This window comes from Betta splendens, chromosome 3 (genome assembly GCF_900634795.4).
Source record: "Betta splendens chromosome 3, fBetSpl5.4, whole genome shotgun sequence".
Lineage (NCBI taxonomy): Eukaryota > Metazoa > Chordata > Actinopteri > Anabantiformes > Osphronemidae > Betta > Betta splendens.
This window is the reverse complement of record NC_040883.2, coordinates 18898983-18922983: the sequence shown is the minus strand read 5'-3', so window position 1 is coordinate 18922983 and position 24001 is coordinate 18898983. Positions and strand designations below refer to the sequence as shown.

The 24001-nt window shown below is 43.9% G+C and overlaps 1 protein-coding gene across 11 annotated transcripts in view; it reads left to right on the top strand.

Annotated features, from left to right (window-relative positions):
- The first annotated feature begins 318 nt into the window (after positions 1–318).
- baz2ba (bromodomain adjacent to zinc finger domain, 2Ba) overlaps positions 319–24001 on the top strand; it is a 61838-nt gene continuing 38155 nt past the window's right edge. For 6 of the 11 annotated variants that reach the window (XM_029143422.3, XM_029143415.3, XM_041070010.2 and 3 more), the window contains exons 1-2: positions 319–850; positions 12378–12420. The gene's annotated coding sequence lies outside the window, so the exon portion shown is untranslated. The remainder of the gene's footprint in view (positions 851–12377; positions 12421–24001) is intronic. The other 5 variants (XM_029143424.3, XM_029143421.3, XM_029143423.3 and 2 more) reach the window with 2 other exon arrangements.

Here is a 24001-nt window from a genome sequence, read left to right as displayed (position 1 = left end):
CTGTAATGTGGAGCCTGTGTGTAACTGATTTGTATTTGTTTGATCATGTATCGTCTGAGTCAGATAGATAGATAGATAGATAGATAGATAGATAGATAGATAGATAGATAGATAGATAGATAGATACATACATACATACATACATACATACATACATACATACATACATAGATTTTAGCAAACTGTAATAAAGTTCACATTCAGAAAAGTAAGTAAATGTTTTAATAAAAAAAAACAATAATTAAAAGGAGGAATGTCAATAATGATATATTTATTTTGTCAGTCGCCTAAAAAAACGGCAAAATCCACCTTTCAAGTACAAAATGTAAATAAAAATTTGCATAATATTAATTAAAAAAAACAATTCAGGTTGTAGAAAACAGGACTTTCAGTTTCGAAAAAATATGATTATTCACATTTTGTTTATGTGCACTTTGTTTGTTTGTTTACTCTAATAGCGCACAACTGGAGATAAACACGATAAATAAAGTTTCCGCAACGTGCCTGCGTAAAGTAATAACGGTCAATAACTGGATGCTCGCTTTTACTACGGCCGCTGCACAAATAATAAGTTTTCTTTGTGTGGCAGTAGTGAGCTGACGTCAGGTCGGTTCCTTGAAGTGGAGCTGAATAAACCTTGAGAAGAGTCTCCTTCAATCTGCTGTTAGTAACTAACACACACACACTGAGACTCAATTACTGCCCAATTCCCTTCTTTATCATTCGTCCCCGACCTCTTTCGCAGCCAAAACCGAGCAAGGGGGAAAAAGGCGAGGAGAAGACGAGCCGAAGTGTTATTCGAACTAAAAACCCAGGCTGGAGATAAGTAAAGTGTCGAAACTAAAACAAGGTAAGTGTTTTATTTCCACTCATCGCAGCATGGACGACCTGCGCAGCGCTGCCTTGGCGTGTAGTTTCCTCGCTTTTTCAGCCAGTAAACTGGGTTACACGGAGTTTGTTGTTGTCGTTTTCACGGTGGAATCCGTCCACCGGCTCTCTCCCGTTCGTCCGGTCGTTACATTCGGGGGAAAAATCCCAAAGTTGTCCCGTTTCAAATGGGAAGCGAAGCGTTTTCCCTGCGCGGCTGCGAGCGCTGACCTGCCACCGGGAACCGTCTTTTGTGTCCCTCTCCCCGGCTCTCGCTGCCCGGCAGCTCCATTTCACAACTTGTTTAATCGTCGGGAAATTAAACTTTTCACACGGGGCCGTTGTGTCGTCTGCTTTGCGTTATCGGCCGTTTTAAAAACGCACAGTTGTCGATTTTTGGTTGCGTAGTTTGTGTGTGTGTGTGTGTGTGTGTGCTGGATGTTTAACGCTAACTAACTACGCGGCGCTGGACCGCCGTCGGTCCGTTAAAGACCGTCCACTTTAACAGTCCCTCGACGCGGAAATAAAACAATTAGCCACAAACACACAAATAAATCCCGCTACTTCCACATTAGCCCACACATATATACTATTAATTTGTGTTTTGCTGGAGACTTTGGGCTGTTTTCGTGCTAGCCGCGTCGCTGGCCAGCCTGCTCGGTGGAGGAGGAGGAGGAGGAGGGGGGCGCTGCTATCGCGGTCGCTTCCTCAAACCGAGCTGCACGCAGACACGCTAGCAGCCGCTTGGCCGAGTTGTTGAAATTTATCCCTTTGTGTATATTACAATATCCTCCATTTTTTTCTGCCCCTTCCAAAACAACAAGCCTCTCGCCATCTTGGTTACTTTAAATTCGACCCCCCCCCTTTCTCCCTCCTCGCTCGCTCTCTCGCTCGCTCTCTCTCCACCTCGTCCCCTCTCTCTCCCAGACAAACACAGGCTACTTTTAAAGGAAATGGATCCACGTTTTTTTGCGCAAGTTTTACCAAAGTTTTAAGACAGTGTTAGCAAAACAAACAATGACGCGGTGCATCGCGACGCTTGGGTGTTATATTGTAAAAACAGGAACTGAAGGTGATTTGTTAGATTACCGGCGATGATTTGAAGGCAGTTTTGTGTCACAGAGGGGAGTTTGCGTTTAAATCGCCATTATACAGCCGGCTGGTGCCAGGATCGCGGCTTTGCGGACGTGCGAGTGGACGTGGTGCGCCTCTTCTAATGAGCCGCAGATAGACGTGTGTTTGCACAAATATCATGTTGTACGTGTTTGCTCTGAGCTTTATGTTATGCTTGCGTCTGAACGTGAGTGAATGAATGAATGAAGGAAGCAGGAGGGGAGTGAAGCGTATTAATTACAGACAATCATATTGTGGGAAGACCGTCCAAATATAATGTACCTGAGTGCGACTGCCAGAAAAAAATGAACCGAGATTGTTTTAACCATAAAGTTGTTTGAAATAATTACAGGATGGTGAAATGTAGCTTGTTTATTGGCCTTTATGGAAACTGGTGTCGGTAAATTGGTGCACTGTTGTCATACAGGTGTAGCTGACGTGTGATTGATTGATTGGCAAGAATGACATCTTTAAAACATGCGCTTACACATGCGTCTATCGACACACACACACACACACACACACACACACACACACACACGCACACACACACACTGTTTAGAGATGAGGTGCTTCACAGAAAGAATTATCTCGTGACTAGAAAATGGTGACCTTGTTTAATTTCTGTCATCCATCTTACAATAGGTTTTTCTGTAGATCATTGATTCCCGTTGTCCTTCGCAGTTTAAAAACAAAACAAACTTGATCTTACTTTCTTCCGTATTTTCTCTAAGCTGTTACAGAATTAGGAGGGAGGAAGAAAACAAACCAAACAAATGCTTTGAAATGGAAAATGTGATCATTTCACCTCCCACCTCTTTTGTTTGCCCGTTTATTGCTGCAAAGCTGGAGTGCAGAGGAGCAGATGTTTAGCCAAACATGAAGGCGCGGTGCCTCTGCCCTTATGGGGATGGTTCTCCCTCCTCTCACTGCTGATGCATCTACATGACAGCTGCTTGATTTCATGGAGCTGCTAAGAAGCCATTAGTGGTATCAGTGAATTGAAACGGAACAGTGTCTCCCAGTTTCCTACCACTATTACAACTGTCTATTGTTAGTGTCATTTTGTGCAGATTTGTTTGACTGTGTGTGCTTGCGCATGCTCTCGTGAGAGTATGTGTGTGTAAGTGCAGCAGTTGAGCATACAAACCAATAACAAGGACTAATATATTTGTGCAGCGTGTTTTGGCCCATAATTTTGAGCGAGAGTGAGCAGGAGCAAAAGTGAAAAAAGGGGAACAAATCTGTCGTAGTTTGTTTGCCATGTTGGTTTGAAATGAAAGCACACTGTGCTACCTCAAGCATACTCAAATCAGAGATGTCTCTCCTTGCCAGGCCAGGAAAAAAAATCAACTCTCCGCTGGAGTTTCGTTCTCTCTCTCTCTCCCCCCTTCCGCCCTCCCTCGTTCTTTTTTTCTCTGTCCCCCTCTCTGTCAAATTGGGACTGTTGTTTTTTGAAGAGATAAAGGAGGACTTCTGCTTGACTTGAACATTCAGGAATTAAGCATAGACATAGTTAAGCCCTATTTGCATGTCTACCAAAGTCACAGCAAATGGTTGCTATTGACTAAGCTGATTAGGTGAAATTAAGTTCATGAGCTCTGTGTCTGGGGGTGCTGAATCTGACAGAACTTGGACAGCTTTTCAGAAGACAATCCCATGTGCACACAAAGCGGTAGTCTTTATAATCCTTTATTGTTGAATATAGGACTATCTTTTTGTTTTGAAAGGAAACCATGCTGTATGTTCTTTTGAAAATTAGATATTAGGCGCACATGATGTATCAATTATGTCACACGAGACTTCACGTTAAAAAACATTTTACTGAGATTTGGCTTTGACTAGAAGGGTGACATAAATATGCTGTCAGGTATGACTGGAATGTGGAAGTTTTATGTGATTGTGCATAAGTGTTTTTGCCACAACATGCTATTTCAGCCCGTTTTGGTTGAATAAAGCCAACACTGCTGGTCTGAAAAATGCTTGTAATGTGTGACTAGTTCTCAGTTCCACATTTTGATAATAATCAAAACTTTTCACTTGTGCCAACTGTCACACAGTTGGCACGTGAGGGTCCAACTGCTGTAGAAAAAGTGCAAGAATAAACTAAATGCTTTACTAACATACACCTAAGGTTGCTTGTCCACCTGACTGTGAAGACGCTAATTAAAATATCTTTTATTAGAATCAAGGAACGGTGTTTACAGCTGCACCGAGGACCACACTAAACTGACAGTTTTACATGTAATACAGATTTAGTTCATATTAACACGTATGTCCACATTGTGAAAAATATGTAATGTAATGGGAGAAAAATAAACCAAATGCAAATGTATATATTCATCATGGTCTATATATTGTGCTCAAATATCAGTCTGTGGATAACTCCTAATAGAGTAAATATTTCATGGCACTTTATATTTAGACAGAGATTAATCAGCGCTACAAACAATAAAAACGGCCATCTGGGAGCCCTGTCAAATCTCCGCATGTTAGCGCTGACACAGAGCTGTGAAATTTAGAGAGGAAGTAGAGGTCTGCTCTGTGTTAACCAGATCATTCAGGAACGAACGTTAGACAGACTCTTGATCATATTTCTCCTCTTATTCCCGTCAGTGTATCAGTCTTTACTGAAACACACTTGTACAGAAATACTTAGAAATCAATGAGGACACATGAAGTAATGTACTAAAAATGGCGATGTAAACACGATTGAGGTAGAGTCTAATCGTAGGATTGATGGTGTTTTGTGAAGACTCCACACTTTAGAAAAAGACCTAAATGGTTCTAAGTAGTAGATGAATTCCTCTTGTCCGTGACAGTGTGCTGGTTTGTGTTGCGTCAGGCCCATGCAGGTAGCCTATTGATACATGTTTACACGGCCTCACAGGGTAATGTCCGCTCAGCTGGAAAGTCGGTTAGCTCTCAGATGATCTACCTAACCTTATGTTACCTTGCTATTTTGGTAATGCTGCATGTTCATTGGATGTCCTGATAATCATCAGGGTACACAAATAATTGTCTAAAGTGCATGCTCAGTGACAGCAGCTTTTAGCGACAGCCTTTTTCAAACATGGCAGCTGTCTTGGAGGAGAAATATCTGCTTGTGTGTCTCTGCATAATCAGAAATGCGGCTGTATTTTGAAAACAGAGCTAATGGAACTGGGCACATGTGCCTCCTGTTGTAGAAAGTGAGCAATCCTAACTCCTAATTAAGACTAAACAAATCATCACCCATTTTAGCTTTCTCTACATTCCTATGTGGATTACATACGGTGGATTAATTACTGAACAATAAGCAGTGTAAAGTGCACGTTGGTCACCCTGCGTTGACTTTCAGGACACAGAAGACAGAGCGGCCAAATTTGGGAGGGAAAGGCGATAAGCTGCTTCTTTGCTGCTCGTCCCCTGGGCCTCTATTTATCATTCAATGTGAGAATTTCCTTGATGAAAGTCAAGGTTGTTTGTGCATGCTCTGTCTCGTTGGGATGTCTGTTTTTCCACCAGCAAGGTGAAAAGGTTGGTTTTCCCCTCCAAAGAGATGCCTTGTTTGAAAAGTCCAGGCTAGTTTCTTTTAATGAAGTCTCAAAAGGTCCTGATGATTTTTTTTCCACTTCAGGGCTGTTTTTGTTCAGTACGTTAGTGAGGAGGTGAAAATACATATGTACCGGTTGCTTGGAGGAGCCAAAGAACAGCATGCAAACAAGTTCTCATACGTCACTTTCAGTCTCAACCACATGTTCATGACATAGCAAAGAAAGCTATAATGTTGTGAGGTGGATGCACTGATTTAATGTCTGACTACATGAAAGCCAGACATTAGTTGATCTAGGCTGGATTCAACCGTATAAAATAATGTTAGGGATGTTGTTTTTCTGAGAAACCTTTCTCCCCTCTGCCATGTTTAGGTGCCCATCATTTTATTTCTGCAGAAACATCATTATGAAAATGGCAGAATAGTATTTAGTTTGATGTTCACCACGCTTTGACAGTCTCAGTCTCTAGCAAGGGGCCTCTATTTACGCTCTTGTGTAGAACTGTATAAATACACTGCACTCAGATGGGGAAAATATTGGGAATGGAAAAGAAATAGGAAGAAGGTTTCGCATGTGGAAATGGGAACAATATTGGTTTCTCTATTGGTGTGCCTCCTGGGTCAGTGGGGTTGTTGATGATACTATAGAATAGCTTGTAGCAGGCAGGGGAGCTGTGAGTGTTGATGGGTGTTAAGACGCACGCATACACACAAACATCTATGCGCACAAACATTGTTTATCGGAACATGGGCCTTTACGCTTAGGGACAAACACACACACACGCACAAAGGCATGAGATTGCGCCTTGACAGCCCCCATTTATTGATCTTCTCCAGCATTTAAAATCTGGTCACTGCTGCCACAAAGGCTTTTTATTTTAGCTGCGCTGGCAAAGCTTGCTCCACGCTTAGCCAGAATTTTAAATATTTAACTCCTGCGGAACACCATGAGAAATGACAAAGATAGGGGGAAAACAAATATGAAGGAAGTGCTGGACTGTGTGCTAGTTTTATTTTAGTCAGAGACAGCTTTTACACACACCACGCTAATAGAATTAGACCTCAGTGTGCTACAGTTTGGAGTAAACCTTCTCACATTTAATTTGACCTCATCTTGGGACAGACCTACGTGGCCTTAGATGCTGGCAGTCATTGGATTAGTCATTACTGGACCCACGACAAGCTGCCGTTTTTAGCATTTTGGGGTTAAACAGGGTACTTGTGTAAGGAGAGGTGACTCAACAGTGTCTAATCCTCTGAGGCCCTATAGCATGCAGCTTCTTCTCTTGACTATAGTGTTTCTCCTTTTCGTTCTCACCGCACACAAAACGAGGCATTAAAAATTTAATTTCCCCTTTTTCTTCTTAGGAAATTGTCAGTGTTCAGTTAGTCCCAGGTGGTGGGGAGGAAATGATCTGACTAGCTCTGTTCACACTGCATTTCAAAATAATTTGTCTTGAAAAGGTCAAGGCACATTTCAGTGGCACTGAAACACTTCGGTATTGTAGTGTGAATGTATGTTGCATTACATTATTATTAAGAAACACTACCAGGGAACCAAAACCACAAGGGTTTCCTCATCCAGCTGAATGTGCTGCTGCTGCTGCCGCTGTTGTTTTTCTCTTGTCCGGCCATGAAAGCCTAGCCCTGCTCGGGCTGTGGCATTGTCCCACTTTTCCCCCACTCTGTCTGTCTGTCTCTCCCTCTCCCTCTGTCTGTTTCTCTCACTTGTGCGCTCTGTTTCTGAACGATGACACTGAGAGACAGCTGTAACGTGAGACGCCTCTCGATCCTGGCAGGGGCTTCGAAAGCCGAGGCAGAAGGGAGGGAGAGGGCCTTTATCTGAGACTGGGGGTGCTGACCTCCCTCATTCCTCTTCTCTTTTTCTCCTCCTGTCTCCGTGTCTGCTAGCATATCCTATCCTTCCCCCATGCACAGGAAGAGACGACAACTCCTAAATGAAAGCACAATGTGAAAAAACAGCAGAAACCCGATGAATGAACGACGCGGTGCTTTCAAATGCTTCTTTCCATGTGTCGTTTGAGCTAGATGGATCCACAGTCTATTAAATCATTTGCACAGCACTGTACAGGGGTGATATTCAAGCCACATGCTGCATGTTCACATTGTGTCTAAGTGTAACATGTCTGTGCGGATGTCGATGGAAACATCCACACATTCCTTGGACTCTAGGCTATGGCTTCTAAATCCTCTGTGAGAGTTCCTGTGTGTAATCCAAACATTTAGAGCTAATTTAAGCATGCAGGCAGGAGCAGCATCCTTTAGGAAACAACAGCTCTCACTCTCTCTCCATCCTCCACCGTGTGCGTGTGTGTGTGCGCGCCTTGTTGTCGCTGGAGGGAAATGAAAGCGCTCAATCACTCACCTGTCAGAGTACTTCAAATATTGTCCATAACACACAACCACACACAAACACACACGTGCTTGTCTTCCTAAAGCTGTGAGGACATTCATCCCTCCTAAACCGCCTTGATATAAACCTTATTCTAACCTTACACCTAAAATCAAGCCTTAACACTCAGCAGCCCTTTGAAGTTTTTAGAGCCATCCAAAATGTGCTCACAAAGGTTTAAATAAAATATTTCCAAACAACCACAGATTTGTCTACACATGCACATGCACACTGACACACAGACACATATGTGCATACACTTCCCCCTGAGGGGTTTGACAGGACTGGCCCTTTATTGACTCCCTTGATCAAGGAGACAGCAGATCCATTTAATAGAAGCTCCACAGACACACAGGCATTGAAATCAAAGTGGATTCACATCTGCTCTCCACTCAGCTCCACTGTAGCCTTATCCCCTCTTTCAACAGAGCTGGTAGTCATTTAGAACTGCGACTATATTGGATGTTGAATTAAATTTTGAAACCTGCTACTAATGGATGTCAAAATGTTTTTCTCGTCGGGGTACACCAAGCGTTTCCTTATAGCTGCAATGTCATTAGAGCGGCCAGCTCGGGTTTGCCTCCTCAGCAGTATGTGCTATTATATGGAGTGGTAATTGTGTCACGATACGGACCTGGGTTATAGGCATGTTCTGCTGGCCTTGGCCCTGCTGCTCTCCACTTGGCCAGATTTTGTGCTAAATGTTTTGGAAGGCCACTTAGCCAAAAGGGTGCTGGGAGGAGATGTGACAGCTGTGTTGGTCACGGCTGCTCTGACCTTCACACGTCATCTTGATGGATCATCAAGGCTGTAACGATACGCTAAACCTGTTGTGTGGGCTTGTGCTAGCCTGATTATTCACTGGTGATGATCTGATCACATACTGCACTGATATCATTGTTCAAATGCAACCGCTGACAGTCACCAGCAAGGCCAGGTAGATGCGGCGCTGTCGAGATTTATCACTCAGACAAAAAAAAGAAAATAGCAAGAAAAGGAAATGGATTGGCTAATGCAGCAGCAGCCACTCGGCCATTAAGAGGAGAGTTATCTTGGCAACACAAAAACACTCATGCATACGCAGACAAAGAGATGGAGGCACACAACCAAGTCTGGCAGTTCGTGTACGTCGTAGCTCTCACAAATGTATTGCACTAATGTTCTGAGCTTTTTGGCGTTTTCAAAGCGATTTTACACTGTAACCAGTTCCCTTGAGATAGCATTTGCTCCATCAAGACAAGGAAAAAAAACATTTACTATAATGACAAACACGCACAGTATATTCACATATACACAGCAGCAGCAGCAGAAGGCTGCGAAAATTCAAACTACACTTAGACAAACGTTTCCTACACAAGTTCTTTATTCCTCCACTTGTTCCCCACTTTGCCCCGAACATACACTTACTCACATACAAAGGTACTTGCACAGAGATTTCATTTTGTCAGCTCTCAGCCTCAGATCATGTAACGATAAAAGATGCTGCCCTGCAGTTAAACACTACCAGTAAATCACAGGGCAAAGAAAGCTGGGAGAAGCACTTATTTTTAAGCAGCATGAGAGACCACACTGGGGGGAAGGGGTTGAGACAGATAGGGTAAGACACGGAAGGGAGAGAGAGGGGAAGAGAGAGCGTCTTTGTGCACTGTGTACTGGCCTTGTGTGTGATGAAGAGATGAATCACTGCTATTTAGGGATTGGTTTCCTGCAACTGATTGTGTGACGACTCGGTGGCGGACAGACTGTCAAGACTTGCCTGTTTTGTTCTGGGGGCTTCAGGAAAATGTCTGCGGCCAAGTCTCGCTCGCTCTCTCTCTCTCTCCCACAGGGCCCGGTGTGCCAGAGATCAAGGGAGACAACAGAGACAAACACCTCACCAGTGTCGCTCTTCTAACAAGGCATCAATAATTAAAAAGCCAGGGATTTTAGGCCAATCTCAATATGTGTATTTTCAGAGTACACTTGTTTTCCGAGCTCGAGTACCAACAGAGTTTTTTTGTAAAGACGGCCCCACGCACAACGCCGTGTGACCTTTCTTTCTAGCTCGCTTTGTTTCTTTCCATTTCTTTGTCTTTGTGTCTTTCCGTGGCTGGTGCACGTAGTCGTATTCAGCCCTGAGAGCCCCTGTGTGGCTCCCAAAGTCAAGTCAACATCTGTGTGGCTGAGCCAAGGGCTGTAGATCAGGCAAACCAAACAAGTAAGACAATTCAGAGAGGCGTCACAACTGGCTGTATGCAGCCTACGTGCCAACATGCCTGGGCTGCAAATGCTGGTAATTAGAACTTTGAAGAGGAGTCTTGTTTTTTAGTTTGTTTTTTTTTATGTTAATTAAATGGAAATTAGTAACTAATGACTGCTATTATGAACTAACATTTGTGTTTTAACAAATTCTCCAACATAACTTGGTGCAGTAATTTGTTATATTGTCATTTCACTTAGGTCATTTTTAATACCATAATAAATATATTTATCATTAAATGTATGCTTAGGTCATCCTGCTTTTGCTCCTGTGAAAAACAATTGTAGTCTTTTTTTATATTAGAGTAGTTTTGTTATTTAAGAGCAAATACCTTTTTGTCATTAACAAAATCAAAAACAATTGCCTCAAATATTCGTAATGATCACTAGGAACAAACCTGCATGTTTCATTATTGGGATTAATTAAAACAATATTGACATTATTCTTCTGAGCAAAATATTCTACTTGTTCCTATTTCTGTTCTGTTTTTATCCTGTGTGCTATCTGAGGGAACATCTTAAGAATAAACTGCGGATTAATCAATAATGAAGATAACTGTTATCTGTAGCCCTAACCCTCATGACCTATAGTGACACTGTAGTTAAAAAAAGCTTAGGAAAAAAGTGTGTGTTTGTGATGTTCCATCCTTCACCACTGATGTGAAAATGGTAAGATCTTACAACAAAATGGGGTTAATAGACTAACAGCCGGATTCTCAGTCAAGCAAATGATGGCAGACAGCACTGGCTTTCTTATCCAGTGTAATTCTCTGGCTTCATGGCTGGCAAATCATTTTCTGTGCTGAAGCCCTATGAGCAGGGATCCTTTAATCATCCACTAATAGGCCTTTATGAAAAAGCTGAAGATGAATTCAGCCTACCTGGCTCTCTGTTATCATTATCACTGCGATGAGTTATCAAAGTATTGGTGTGTCTTGTTCTCTTGTGTGCGCGTGTCTGTCTGTCTCTGTCTGTCTGTCTGTCTGTCTGGATGAGAGCGTGGCTGTGGAAAGGGACCATTACAGTTCGATCAGTGTGGTGATTATCAACACAGTCAGACTGGGTGATTTCTGCTCAGTGATAAATGGAGCTGTAATGGCAGATGTACGTTGCAGTGTGTGCCACAGGCTTTGACATGACTCGAGGGCACCTGGAAAGACAAAATCACTTAGGCTCGAGAGCCGTGCTGCTTTCTTTCATCACAGCAGTCAATGCAACAAGTGACATTTACAGAAATTATTTCAACTTTGCAGCGAAAATACGCGGCTATTTTAAAGCAAACACGATATTCAACCTTTGAAGGAAGAACAGAGATATATCTTTGTAATAGGCCACGTCCGTGCCGATTAAGCATCCACCAGACTTGGTTCTGTTGCTGTTGACCAGATGGATGTGTTTACTGTCAACAAAACCTTGTTAGATAGCTACCCACACTCACAGTAACACTGCGTGTGCATGTGTGTGTCTGGAAATTTCATAAGAGCGCTGTGGTGCTGTGTGTAAATGTTGAAGTAGGTTTGAAGTTGAATGTATTGTTGGCCATCTAAGCTCGTGCACACATGTTCTGACACGATTACACTGTCAATGCAAAAACCTGCCATGCGGTTGTGCACCAGCCTGACCAGCATTCATATTGTACAATAAGTATATATTAGCATAAACAAACAAAAGCACAATCTGTGTGTGTAGTAAGATATACATGTTAGGGTGGCATCTGTTATGGTGAGCTGCAGAGATTAGGCTCAGGCTGTAAGAGCAAAGGAGGGCCTTAGAGACAGTGCTTGAAAGATGGGCGTGAGAACACTGGCAAGGCTTGGTTCTCTGCAAGAACTGTCTTGTGTTTGGGGAAAATATCCTCACTCAAAGCTCTAATGTCTAGATCCATTTCTAACAAACAGGTTTTGCAAGAAAGGGCTTGGGAAGGAAGAGACTCACTGTGTGTGTGTGTGTGTGTGTGTGTGTGTGTGTGTGTGTGTGTGTGTGTGTGTGTGTGTGTGTGTGTGTGTGTGTGTGTGTGTGTGTGTGTGTGTGTGTGTGTGTGTGTGTGTGTGTGTGTGTGTGTGTGTTTGTGTGTGTGTCACACTGTATATTAATCCTAAACTATTTTGCTATCATACAAATCAAAGCATATTGTGGACAGATTTTATTCCTGTGACTTGTATTTTTAACCTTAACCGCAGCAATCTTTTGTTTCTGCTTTTTTTTCTCTAGGTGTTACAGCAGTTATGTCAAAGAGCTGAAGACATCTCTAACAGTAAGTACACAGTGTACTAAAGATTATTCGTATATCCTCTTCTTCACTCTGTGGTGTATATATAGGATTTGCATTTTACGGAACAGTTGATGTGTGACTTTTAGAAATGCGTATTGTTACACACCTCTGCCTTTACAGGCCCTACTATGGAACACTAGAACAAACTTGCAGACTCCTCCAGTTTCAGGCCTAATTTGATTTTCATTCATTCAGTGAAAGAGGATGTTTTTTTTTTTCTCCCCCAATTAAATTTGACAAGAGCCCCTTGAAAAGCAGTTGTTATGATTACGTTACAAATTTAGTTCATTCAGTGAATCAGGCAATTAATTAGATTTCTCCCATTCTAATCAGAATATTTGTCTGAAACATACACGCCCAATAAACATCCCTCTTTGCTATGTGTTCTAACCCAGTGGCAAGTGTAAATGGTTGTTAACTGTGCCCTGCGGTGCTTGTAGGTTAGGGTCCTGGCTCGTGTTTAGTCGTTCATGCTCAATGCGACGTGCGGCTTTATTCTTTCCCCTTACTCTCCTGTTTTCTCACTCTGTGTGTGTGAGAGCTAGCTGTACTCAGGGGCGCGGCTGCGTCCTCAAGGCTTCACTTCACACACACCAAGGTGGCAGTTTGTTGTTCTGCACACAGACAATGACTTGCACTTTTTTTCTCCTGTTTGACTTGACGGCCTTGTGCCTACAAGTGTGTCACAAGATCAAATGGGATCTTTTCTGAAATAGTGAATGCAGAGCTCAGGGAAATACCTTTTTTAAAACCTGTGACTCTTTAGGTGTGTGCTCCACCAGACCTGATTCTATCAGGTCTAACCATTACTGCTTCATTTCTTGCTGTGAATGATGCATTATATCCCCCGCAGGTTGGTGCAAGCTGGTTGTATCATTTGTGATAAGTATTGATGAATTCCCTTGGGGAATAGATTTCTGGGGGGGGTTGCAGCCTTGTAGCTCAACCCCCACCGCTGTCTGTTCTTAACTGGTGTCTTGGCTGCCTGACTCTTCCTGCAGCCCCGTAGAGAACAAGCACAGCAGAACACAGGGAAAAATGGAGCTCATCCAAACAGCTATGGTGTAATTAGCTGACATTTGTTGCTTAGAAGACAAGAGAAGGAAAAAGGAAAGAGCTGCTCAACTCAAACACCCAAAGGAATATGCAAATGTTGAGAGCGAAAGAAAATGAAAGAAAGACTGAGAAATGTGTCTAATGGCACATAGATATAATTATATTACACATATGCGTGTGCGTGTGTGTAATTGTGTGTATGAACCCACTGAACCCCATGTGAGTATTGTTGTCAGTACTTTGCCACTAGAAGGCACAAACCATTGGTTTCCAGAAAAGACTAATTCACATATTAGGACAAGAATGACTAACCAGGACACGCTTTGTGCTAAGAGATGATACGGCCGTTCAGCCGTCTCGTTTTGTGGTGCGTGTCTTAAGGTATTCAGCGACATCAGCGACACGTTGCACAGCTGAGACGCATAGTACCCACATGAAGCAGCCATCCACAGCCGGGCTGATTCTCTGGTTCCCGGAAGGTTGTGCGTGTACATGCGTGTTTGTGTGCACGCGTTCGGGGGGGGTGCTGTAATACGTGTGGACTATCTGTACTTAAGCCAAGGTGCTGCGTGAAGGAGCAGCAATGCTTACACAGCCCCATCTGCTTGATCCAAGCTTGAAATGCTATGCCTTTTAATGACAAAATACTGAGTCGCTGGGAGGTGTGCAGCGGAGGAGGGAGGAGTGTGTGTCTGCGCGTGTGTTGTGTGAGTGTGAAATAGAGAGGAATAAAGGGAGAGGGAGAAGGAGAGAGAAAAACATCTCGAAGGTCAGGAGCAGCGGGCGGCCGTAGGGGAGAGACACGTGAGACAGAGATAGTCTTGCGTCAGCCCCACAGTAGTCTGCTCTTTGTGCGTGTGTGTGTGTATGTGTGTGTGTCCTTTGGGGCCAGCATGGCCAACATTTCCATCCGCATCCTGCCGTGTGCTATAAGACAGCAGTATTTGATAGATAGACAGACAGATAGATAGAGAGACGGGGGGGCAGATGCATAGATACATAGATGCATGCATTGCAAATGAGCTTGAAGCAGTCAGTCTGTGAGCTTCAGATAATTTTTTACATGACTCTTGTGACAGTGAAAGGGGAAATTACACCTTCTAGCCTGAGGGAGAAGAATTTGAGTTCTCACTGCCTGTCACACAACCTGTATAGAGCTTTATCCATCCTAGCAACTACTATCATTTTTCAGCTCTTATTCACGAGCCCTTTTGTTTTTCATAGTGACTTTTTCTCGGTGCCCTTTAAACTGGTGCTCTGTTAGATTGGGGAAGTGTTAGAGATAACGCCTCAACATTTAGTACTTTGTACTTGCCTCGGAGCTAAGATTGTTAAAAAGCTGCTGCAGGATTGTCCTCGGGTTAAGGAGCAGTGTAGATTCAACAGACACACTCCAGCATTAGTTTGGGGCTTACCCGTCCATGTCACTGTCTTTTTCACTCTAACTCTCTGTCCACACACACACACACACACACACACACACACACACACACACACACACACACACACACACACACACACACACACACACACACACACTGACTGTCCCCCTGATGTCTCCCTTGGCCCACGTGGTCTCAACAGGGTTTATTCTTCCAGCCAGACTTTTGATTTGCTCCCACTGCCAAACAGCCTGCGCTCCCCTTGTCCCTGTGAAGGGCTGCAGCGTGGGGTGAAGCTGCTCTTTTACAGACCCTTGTGCCATGAATCACTGCTTGCTCCTCGGGAGCCTCAGTCCACTTGGGAGCTGCCTGCCCAAATGATAATATGCGTGGTCATGAGGGGGCCATTTTGAATGGAGGGCCAGACAAAACAGGAGCTAAAGAACCAAGCTGTGAGCTTTCCCAGAGAGGGCAACAACTAGAGCGGTGTGTGTGTGTGTGTGTGTGTGTGTGTGTGTGTGTGTGTGTGTGTGTGTGTGTGTGTGTGTGTGTGTGTGTGTGTGTGTGTGTGTGTGTGTGTGTGTGTGTGTGTGTGTGTGTGTGTGTGTTCGCTGTGGAACAGGGAAGATGACGGACACGAAATGCTGAGTTTTCGGTGTCATAATGTAACATTATTGCATGGCAGTAATTTATGAAACATTAGAAGTAGACCTTTAAACCCCATACATCACAAACCTTTTAGCTCTGCACAAACGGGATTGCAATTTGAGCTCCTTTGACTCAGGCCTAATGCCTGTTTCACTGTTAGGTTTGAAAACAGGAGATGATCAAACCTTGCACTTAAATCTACCAATTACATTACGATCTTGCTGAGTGAAATTTCTAATCTATTATATATTTTTGCTGGCTCATTCATAAAATAGTAAATTGCATTGATCATGGCTTTGTAGGTTTGCTAAGAGACGTGGTTGTGTCAGATAACAACCCGTGGCTGTCCTTCCGTTTGGAATGCAGGCTTTATTGGATACAAAGGTTAAAACCTGCTCGGCTGCGGTGACGTTTCATGTGCTGTGCTTGCTTCACTTTTGTGCTCAACTTTAACTGTTTGTTTCCGATAGCAGATTGGTGAAGTTGCTGTTTATTATAGTTAGTGTCTCACACAGGCCTGTGTCGTACCTTTCACCCCTTACCAGCTGTTTCCCAATCACAGCCTCTACATTTATTGGATCTATCTGCTGCTTTATGGCCAAACTACATCTTCACCTGCTTTTATTTCTGGTGTCACACCACTGCTCTTGTCTCCTGACATCCTCTGCAGCTTGCTGCCCCTGAACTCCCTTCCCCAGTGACTCTTTTCTCTTGCATACTTACTTCAAACACCCACACACAAACGCGTAGTCCACTATGAAGCCTGCGTTCTGACTACAACGCGTGCCTGTGCTTGCGTATGCTCTCTCCTTACCGGACCCATGTGTTGCAGGGCCTGTTTGCCAGGTCAGGTTGTAACCTGGATACAGCTTCAGTCCAGAGGAGCCATTAGCAGTGCCAGGAGGCCCCCGGCTCCCAGTGAGAGCTCATTACTGTATTTGTGCCGTCACACTTCTCCTATGAAACACAGCAGTGTGCCTGGTGAAACTAGCCAGGACATTGAGCCTCAGGGAAGCCATTATGGCTCCATTTGGAGTTCTGAGAGAGACAGAGAGGAAGAGACAGAGAGAGTGAGGTTCCATGGAAAGATGATAACGAATACAAAGAACAATATTAATCATTAAACACATCCAGCTTTCCCTGTACTTAACTGCAAGAGTGTGAGTATCGGTGTTTATTGGATTTAGTTTGCTCTTTGTTCGGTGTCTGCGGGTGCATGTGTTTGTGTGTGTTTGTGTGCTCTCTGAGGCCCAGTTCAGCTGTCTGGTCTGGTGTGCAGATGGCTGGTTGGGGCCTGCTGAATGAGATACCCTTTTTCCTTCCTCTGTCTCTTTATCCGTCCGTGTTTCTTCCTCCTCTCCTCTCCTCTCCCCTTCTCTCTCGCCTCTTCTGCTAGGTTTCATTTACCAGTTACATCCCTGGCTGCCTCCTCTTTTTCATCGCTGCATCTGCTAAGGGCCATCTTGGGCAGAGGAGAGTTTTCCACCGCTCTATTTTCTCTCTCCCTCCTTCTTTATGCGTCTCTCAGGGCTCAGTGCAGCAGCTATACGCAGTGGCTTTGGAATGAAATGTCTCTTAACCGAGCCATGTGCCCCGGAGCTACGGTAATTGCAGGTGAAATTCAGCTTCCTCTTTAAAATGCCATCTCTCATTTCCAGTTACCGGCCCCCTTCGTATCTCTCTCTCTTTTCTACCTCCCACCCCTCCTGCCTCTCTCTCCCTCTGGCTGTCTTTCAGAGGCGTGTGAATCCCTCAGCCCCTGTCGCGTCTCTCTGCCCCAACAGACACTCCCACAATGCACAGCGCTGATGGTTGCACAGTGATATCAGCCATGCAAAGGAAAGGGAGGGCCGCTGCCTAGACACATTGAGAAAGGGTGTGTGTGTGTGTGTGTGTGTGTGTGTGTGTGTGTGTGTGTGTGTGTGTGTGTGTGTGTGTGTGTGTGTGTGTGTGTGTGTGTGTGTGTGTGTGTGTGTGTGTGTGCGTGAGAGCGAAATAAAGAGTACACAGTTTGTATGACAGTGACTGAAAGTGTGTTGGTCAGTATGAGAGAACCATTACACACATATACTGTCTGTGTGTGTACGTGTGTGAGAGAAGAAAAAGAATAGTCTTGTGTGTTTGTTTCAGTGTGTGTGTGTCTGTGTGTTGAGCGTCGACAAGGCGTGAGCCGTGTAGAGGTGACATCAAGGTGAACGCGGCGTGCAGAATGCTCTGCCGACTCTGGAGGCAGCAAATGGCTCTGTGGCAGATGGAGTCTTTGTCAGGAAAGAAAAATGGCAGCTCAAGAGCGTCAGAGTCCCCCCCCCCCCCCACACACACACACACACACACACACTTTTTCTTGTCACACACACACACACAGACACACACACACACACACACACACGCCAATATCTGTCTGTATCTACCTCTGCCTTTTAATTTTTTTGCACAGTTGGTCACACGCACAAAACAAAACACATTCATAATTGTTTGCATGTAGACACACACAGAAACGGAAACAGCACACATTGACACATACAAATGCCCCCCACTACCACCACCAGCTCCTCCCCCTTCCCTTCCCAGTGAGCTGGGCTAGCGGGCGGTGACCTTCCCCTGCTCAGAGGGTTCCCTCGCTGTTTGATCAATTATCCCTCTCCCATTGTTTACCAGGAAGCAGGAGTAGAGAGGAGCGGAGAGAAGGCTCAAAATGGCCACTGTCAGGTGGAGGGATCCATTTCCCTGCCACAGTGTGGGGGTGGGGGTTAGGGAGAGAGTGAGAGACAGAGAGACCAGAGCTGCAAAGCGTGCTTAGAGGGAAGGGAGGAGCATCGTTCCCTAGCAGCTGCCATGATATGACATTTTAGTGAAGGTACAGCTCTGACAGAGGTTACCGTCCGTGATGCTGAACTTCTTCTACTAAAAGGTGGGGGTTAAAGCCAGAAACTCCGGACAATCAAACAGTTGTTGTCTTTATATAAATTCTCTCCTGTTTTATATGTTTTGCCACAACTGTGCTGCATTTACACACGTAAATGTGTAATGACACAGAATTGCAGGTACACCTCCTATTTTTAGTGTGAATAAGTAAGGGGGGGGCACATACTCTAAAGGTCAGGTGGCAGGGAGAAAAAACCGAGTGGGAACAAATGATGCACTAAGCGAATGACACTCTGAGGTCCTGCTTTAATATGTATGTATCGCAGGTTGATGGCTGATTTCATTAGCACTGCTCATTGTTATGCATAGATTGTCCTCCTGCAGCAAAATGAATATTGTATTCACATGCGCGCCCACACACACACACACACACACACACACACACACACACACACACACACACACACACACACACACACACACACACACACACACACACACACACACACAGTGCGGAACAACTCTGTTTTCCAGGGAATACTGTATGTTTGAATCTTGCAGAGGACTTGAAGAAAAGGTTGACGTTTCCACAGGCTCTTATCTGTGTCGGTTATAATTAAAACAATTTACAGCGCTGTCATTTTAACACAGGTTCCTGGCACTTGCTGTTGACAATTCTTAGAATATAGGGGTTCTTGTTGATATTAGTGAATAATTTTCATAGCGGCATAGAAAGGCTATGTTGGTTTAGGTGACTGTGACAGAAAAAGGGGAGAGAAATGAGCAGAAGTCGAGTGCATAGCTGTAGTCTGCGTATTTATGGGCTCGTATGCTCATCCTCACCCAGAATACATATGGTTAGTGAAAATGTCCGACGGCCTCTTTCTAATCATCCAAGATGACTGCGTTTCAGCAGGAATTCCAGTCCTTAGTGGGACATGAGCAAATGCTCTGCGTGAGATATTAATAGCTATTGTGGGCGGAAAAAGAAAAAAAGATTGTGCATTTTTCCATATGTTTTGTAAGGAAACAGTCCAGATGGATTATCTCTTGTTCTGAAGCGTTCTCTCTCTCTTCAACCAGCTCAACTCCGAGTGTTTTTGGACTTGCCAAAGACACACACGCTCACATACCAATGTGTTCACACTCGTCCCGTCTGAAGTACAACAGGCTATTACTGATTAACATGTCTAAACTTAGCCGGTTCAGAAAGCCAGGCTAATTCCCTTTGCATCTTGCTCTCGTATGAATCACAGGTGACGCGACAGTCGTTCTTCCTAACATACCTCACGTTCCTTGCAGTCACAGAGAAATGTTTGTCGCCTTTCTATTTGTTGCCTGAGAAACCATGTTGGCCTGTCTTCTCACATTTCACACTTGGTTTCATCCCCTTAACCCCAAAATGCTCAGTCTGGATAGGCTGCCTGACCTCTTGAGTCATGGATGTTAGATTCATTGGCATCCCAAAGGCTTTACGTTGTTATTGTTATTGTTTGTGTTATTGTAATCACAAACAAGAACATTTTCTACATGAAGTATTACAAAAATAAACTCACAGACCCACTGAAAATATTGAGAGCTAACTGCCTGCTGCTTTTGGATACCGTCATATTTTGATTCCTCTTCGTGAGCCACATGGCTTTTGGGCTGGCACCGGCACACATATACACACATCGACACATTATGTAGTGTGTCAGGACTTCACATGCTCAGAGTTTCACAGCAGACTGGCATTCCAGGATGGCAAGGAAGCGACAGCGTCAGCTGGTTAAATCCCCAAACACTTTAGCCTGTTCTGGGCCACAAAGCATGAAGGGTGCCGTGACACACACACACAGCATTTGCAAAGACATCTTTGCCTCTCCCAACCTGTTGGATGACAAAGGCTTAAAAACAAAGATCCTCATAGTCATGGCTGGCAGCATTGACAGAGGCTATTCTCATGTTTTTTATGACACATGGTTTCTGGAACCAGGAAGTGTTCCACTGACTGACAGGATGTAGGACTGTGTTGTATGGGTGTGAATTACACTTCCAGAGGTCACTAAACTTAAAGGAGCATTTTTGGAGTATGTGATTGTGCAGGACACATACATATACAGAGTGATCTTTGAAGTGTGTTGATTCTTCAGAACCCAGTGGTACTATTTTTAAATGAAGAAATCATGAAATTCACCTAGTCAGCAGCGGAAAAAAGCGTTTCCTCTCTAAACCGCCCACACCGCTTTCAGCCTTGTTGTGACTTGTTTGTCTGTCATTGGAGGATTTTAGCTTCTTCCAGAACAATTGCACTTAAAAACCCTCAGCTCCAGAGGATGGGAGCTGGTTACACAGCAACAGAACCGAGCTTAAAACACAAAAAATACAAGTGGAGCCCATGAGACCGAAACTGGAAAGTACTCCGTCTCCCACCACAATGCAGCCTGGTTCTGTATGCACGTCAGGTGCATGCATGCTATTCTTACTTTCATCACTAGTGTGTGTTGTCATGTGCAGCTGTTTGCTCTTCAGTTAGCGTACTATGTTGTGAGTTAGTGGAGGCACAGTGTTGTGGAGCTTCTCCACAGTTGAAGCTTCTCTCTGATTTATTCTTAACATCTGTCTTTGGCAGGTGTGGGGAACCACAAGGTCCCCTCTCTAAGCCTGTGATGTAGCTATTATTGCGGGTAGTGTGTGTCTGTGTGTGTCTGTGCGTGTACATTTGTGCCAAACAACAGAGAGGGCCTTCCTCCACCCCCTCCTTGGGATGAGTCATATTTGAGCTGTGTGTAATCCAAGCCCGTGTTTCATGTGTGTGAACAGACAGACCCTGAGCAGTGGTCTTGGTCCTGACTCCCTCTGGGGCAGTGAGTGGGTGAGACACGGCTATCAACAACAGGCCCAGGCAGCTTTGGTTTCAGAAATCTGCTCATCGTGACACAGACACAGATACACACACATACACCAAAGACAAGCATACATTTGTGGAGACCTTGCTATTATTCTTTCCCTACATTAGCTCCTCCTTCAATAATATCAGGTAACAAAAGCAGGCTGTTGGCAAACTTTGTGATTGGTTCAACTTTAAGGAAGTGGTAGGATCCAGGGGACGAGGCGCTGGATAAGGTTTCACTTTAAAGGTAGTATGACCCAACTGTGTCACTTGGCTTAACACAGGTAAGTCTGTGTATACAGTCACATTTGCATTCAGCTGTGGGAGTGTGATCGCAGTGCGCTAAGGTTGGGTTTGACACGGTCAACAGTTGCGCCTCAAATATTTAGACTTTTCATAAAGACACTCACAAGAGACGTGTGGTGACACAGGAATCAGAGCCGTGTCACCAGAAAAAAAAGGAGCTGTATTTTGTGGATATTGAGCACATCATTTCAAAGCCCCCCATTGCTGGTGTGACAAACTCTTTTAAAGGCACAGCTGGAGTTTTTAAAGGTCTTCTACATGTGCCCCTGGGGGGTGGCAGTGTGTCCTGGATAGAGCAGCAGAGAGGTGATACTGGCAAAATGGGACCGAAGCTGCTCATTTCACGTTTTCATAAAATCTGTGCACAAGGGAAACCGTTTCATTTTTATATCGCACGGAACTTAGTGTAAAAAAAATGTCATCCATGTAAAATTCAGAAATGTACGTTTTTATTGACTGTGACAGAAGCCAAGCCACCCTGTTATTCTGTAGGTGTTGCCAGATATATCCTGGAAGGATTTTGACGTTTGACAGTGATGAAAAGGTAGTCACAGACGCAGGAACAGAATCCCAAGGACTGGACAATGACATTTCCACTCTATAGACATCATTCATTGAGTCTTTTCTCTGCTGGAGCACATGCCACAAAAGCCCCATGTGTTGTAAAAGCCTGCATTTTAGTCTCTGATGGCTGAAGTGCAGCTTGGCCAGAATTGATTAAATTAAAATTTTACAGATGTAAAATTTAAATTTATTTTATTCCTTAATAATTTCCTTGCCTTGCGCGCCTTTGTGCACCGGATTCAGATGAATCCACTTCACAACACACACTTAGTTCACTAATTAGCTACAGGAACTTACTTGAACAAATATTTTCTTTTACAAGCCAATGGATCAGAGTTAATAGTGGCTTGTTGATCGTGCCTGTTGGGTGCTGAATGGGCATTTACCCCTAATTTATTACCTCCATTTGGAAACGAGTGAAAATGTCTTTGGTCTAGTTACATGCTCGCCAGCTGTGAGCTTTTTTTGCACGTTACATAACAGTTGTAACAGCGTTTGTTCACCGTCATAAAAACAGAGAACTGTAATCTTTCAGCAGCCAGATTTATTTGATTTTACAGGATTATGAGCACAATGTGTAACCGCAGCCTTTCCGCCTCATAATTTAACCCAAGTATTCAGTGCTGTGGTTTAATTTAGACTGAAACCCTTTATTGCACCAAACACTTTTTGTGTTTGCATACATGCAGGGTGGTGTTATTTATTAATGTGCAGTTTAATAATACTCTGATGTGCTTCTCCTTCTAATTCCAGTGTGAGTGGTTTGCAACTACATTTTATGTTCTTATCTTTGCAATGAATAATTCATCATTACATAGATGGGATTTACACATCTCATGTGATGCGGTCATTATAGTTATGGACATTTTCTTTTCTTTGTCATAGTGGCAGTGAAATGTTCTGCGCTGTCAGTAGCACCATAAAGGGAATTAAACAGAAATGCCCGATAATGTAGTGACAATGTGACTGTAATTACCTTAAACTCATTATTCATTCACTTTTAGTTTTACCTTCACGTTAGTACCTTGCAACTTCACCGACTCACATGTGCACCATGTAAACTAATCCCAGGCGACCACTGGCCCCAAAGGCCCCAGAGCTGCTTAGATGGGGCTGAAATGTGCAGCTCTGTTCAAGCTGCACATTTTTTGCACAGCTTAATAAAACTCTTGCAGTCGCTTACCCAGGCTGACATGCAGACGCTTTCCAGGACTGCTTGGGAGTTTAAAGTGGGACATGCAGCTCCGGTCAGCTTAATGCATGTCAGATGCTCTCTGAGACCAGGAAGTGTGCCACACTAATTTTGTCCAGAAGGAAACGAGATTTTTTTGCCACACATCACATACGCTGTGAAAGTTAATGTGTGATTTTTAAGCCACTAGGTTGTTAAAGATTTGCTCTTGACTCTGTCTGCCTCATTTCCTTTTCTTTCTGGAAAGTGGGAGCGAGTGCCAGGCTCCATTTGTCTGGAATTAACTGCTCCGTTCATCAATAAAGGTTGAACAGATCCTCTGTCACTGTTAGTTTACAGAAGCTAAGCTGTGATATTTCATTATAAAACCTACGCACTTACAACGTTTCCCCTATTCTGTGCTTTGGCCACTTTTTGATACACGATTCTTGTGTAATATCGTGTCGGTGTGGGTTTATGTTTGCGTGTGAACGTGTCTGTGTGTATGCGTGGGCATGTGCAAGCAGGAGTTTTTTTGCAACAGTACAAAGATGTCCCAAGGGTTTTTTCCCCCTTTTCTCATTACAAATGCTAATGTCACATTAATGAAATCGGCTTAGTTTAAGGTTTATAGCGTAGCCTACACTGAGCGATTTGGCCTTGACACTTCCCACATATTTCAAGTTGAATCATATTTGT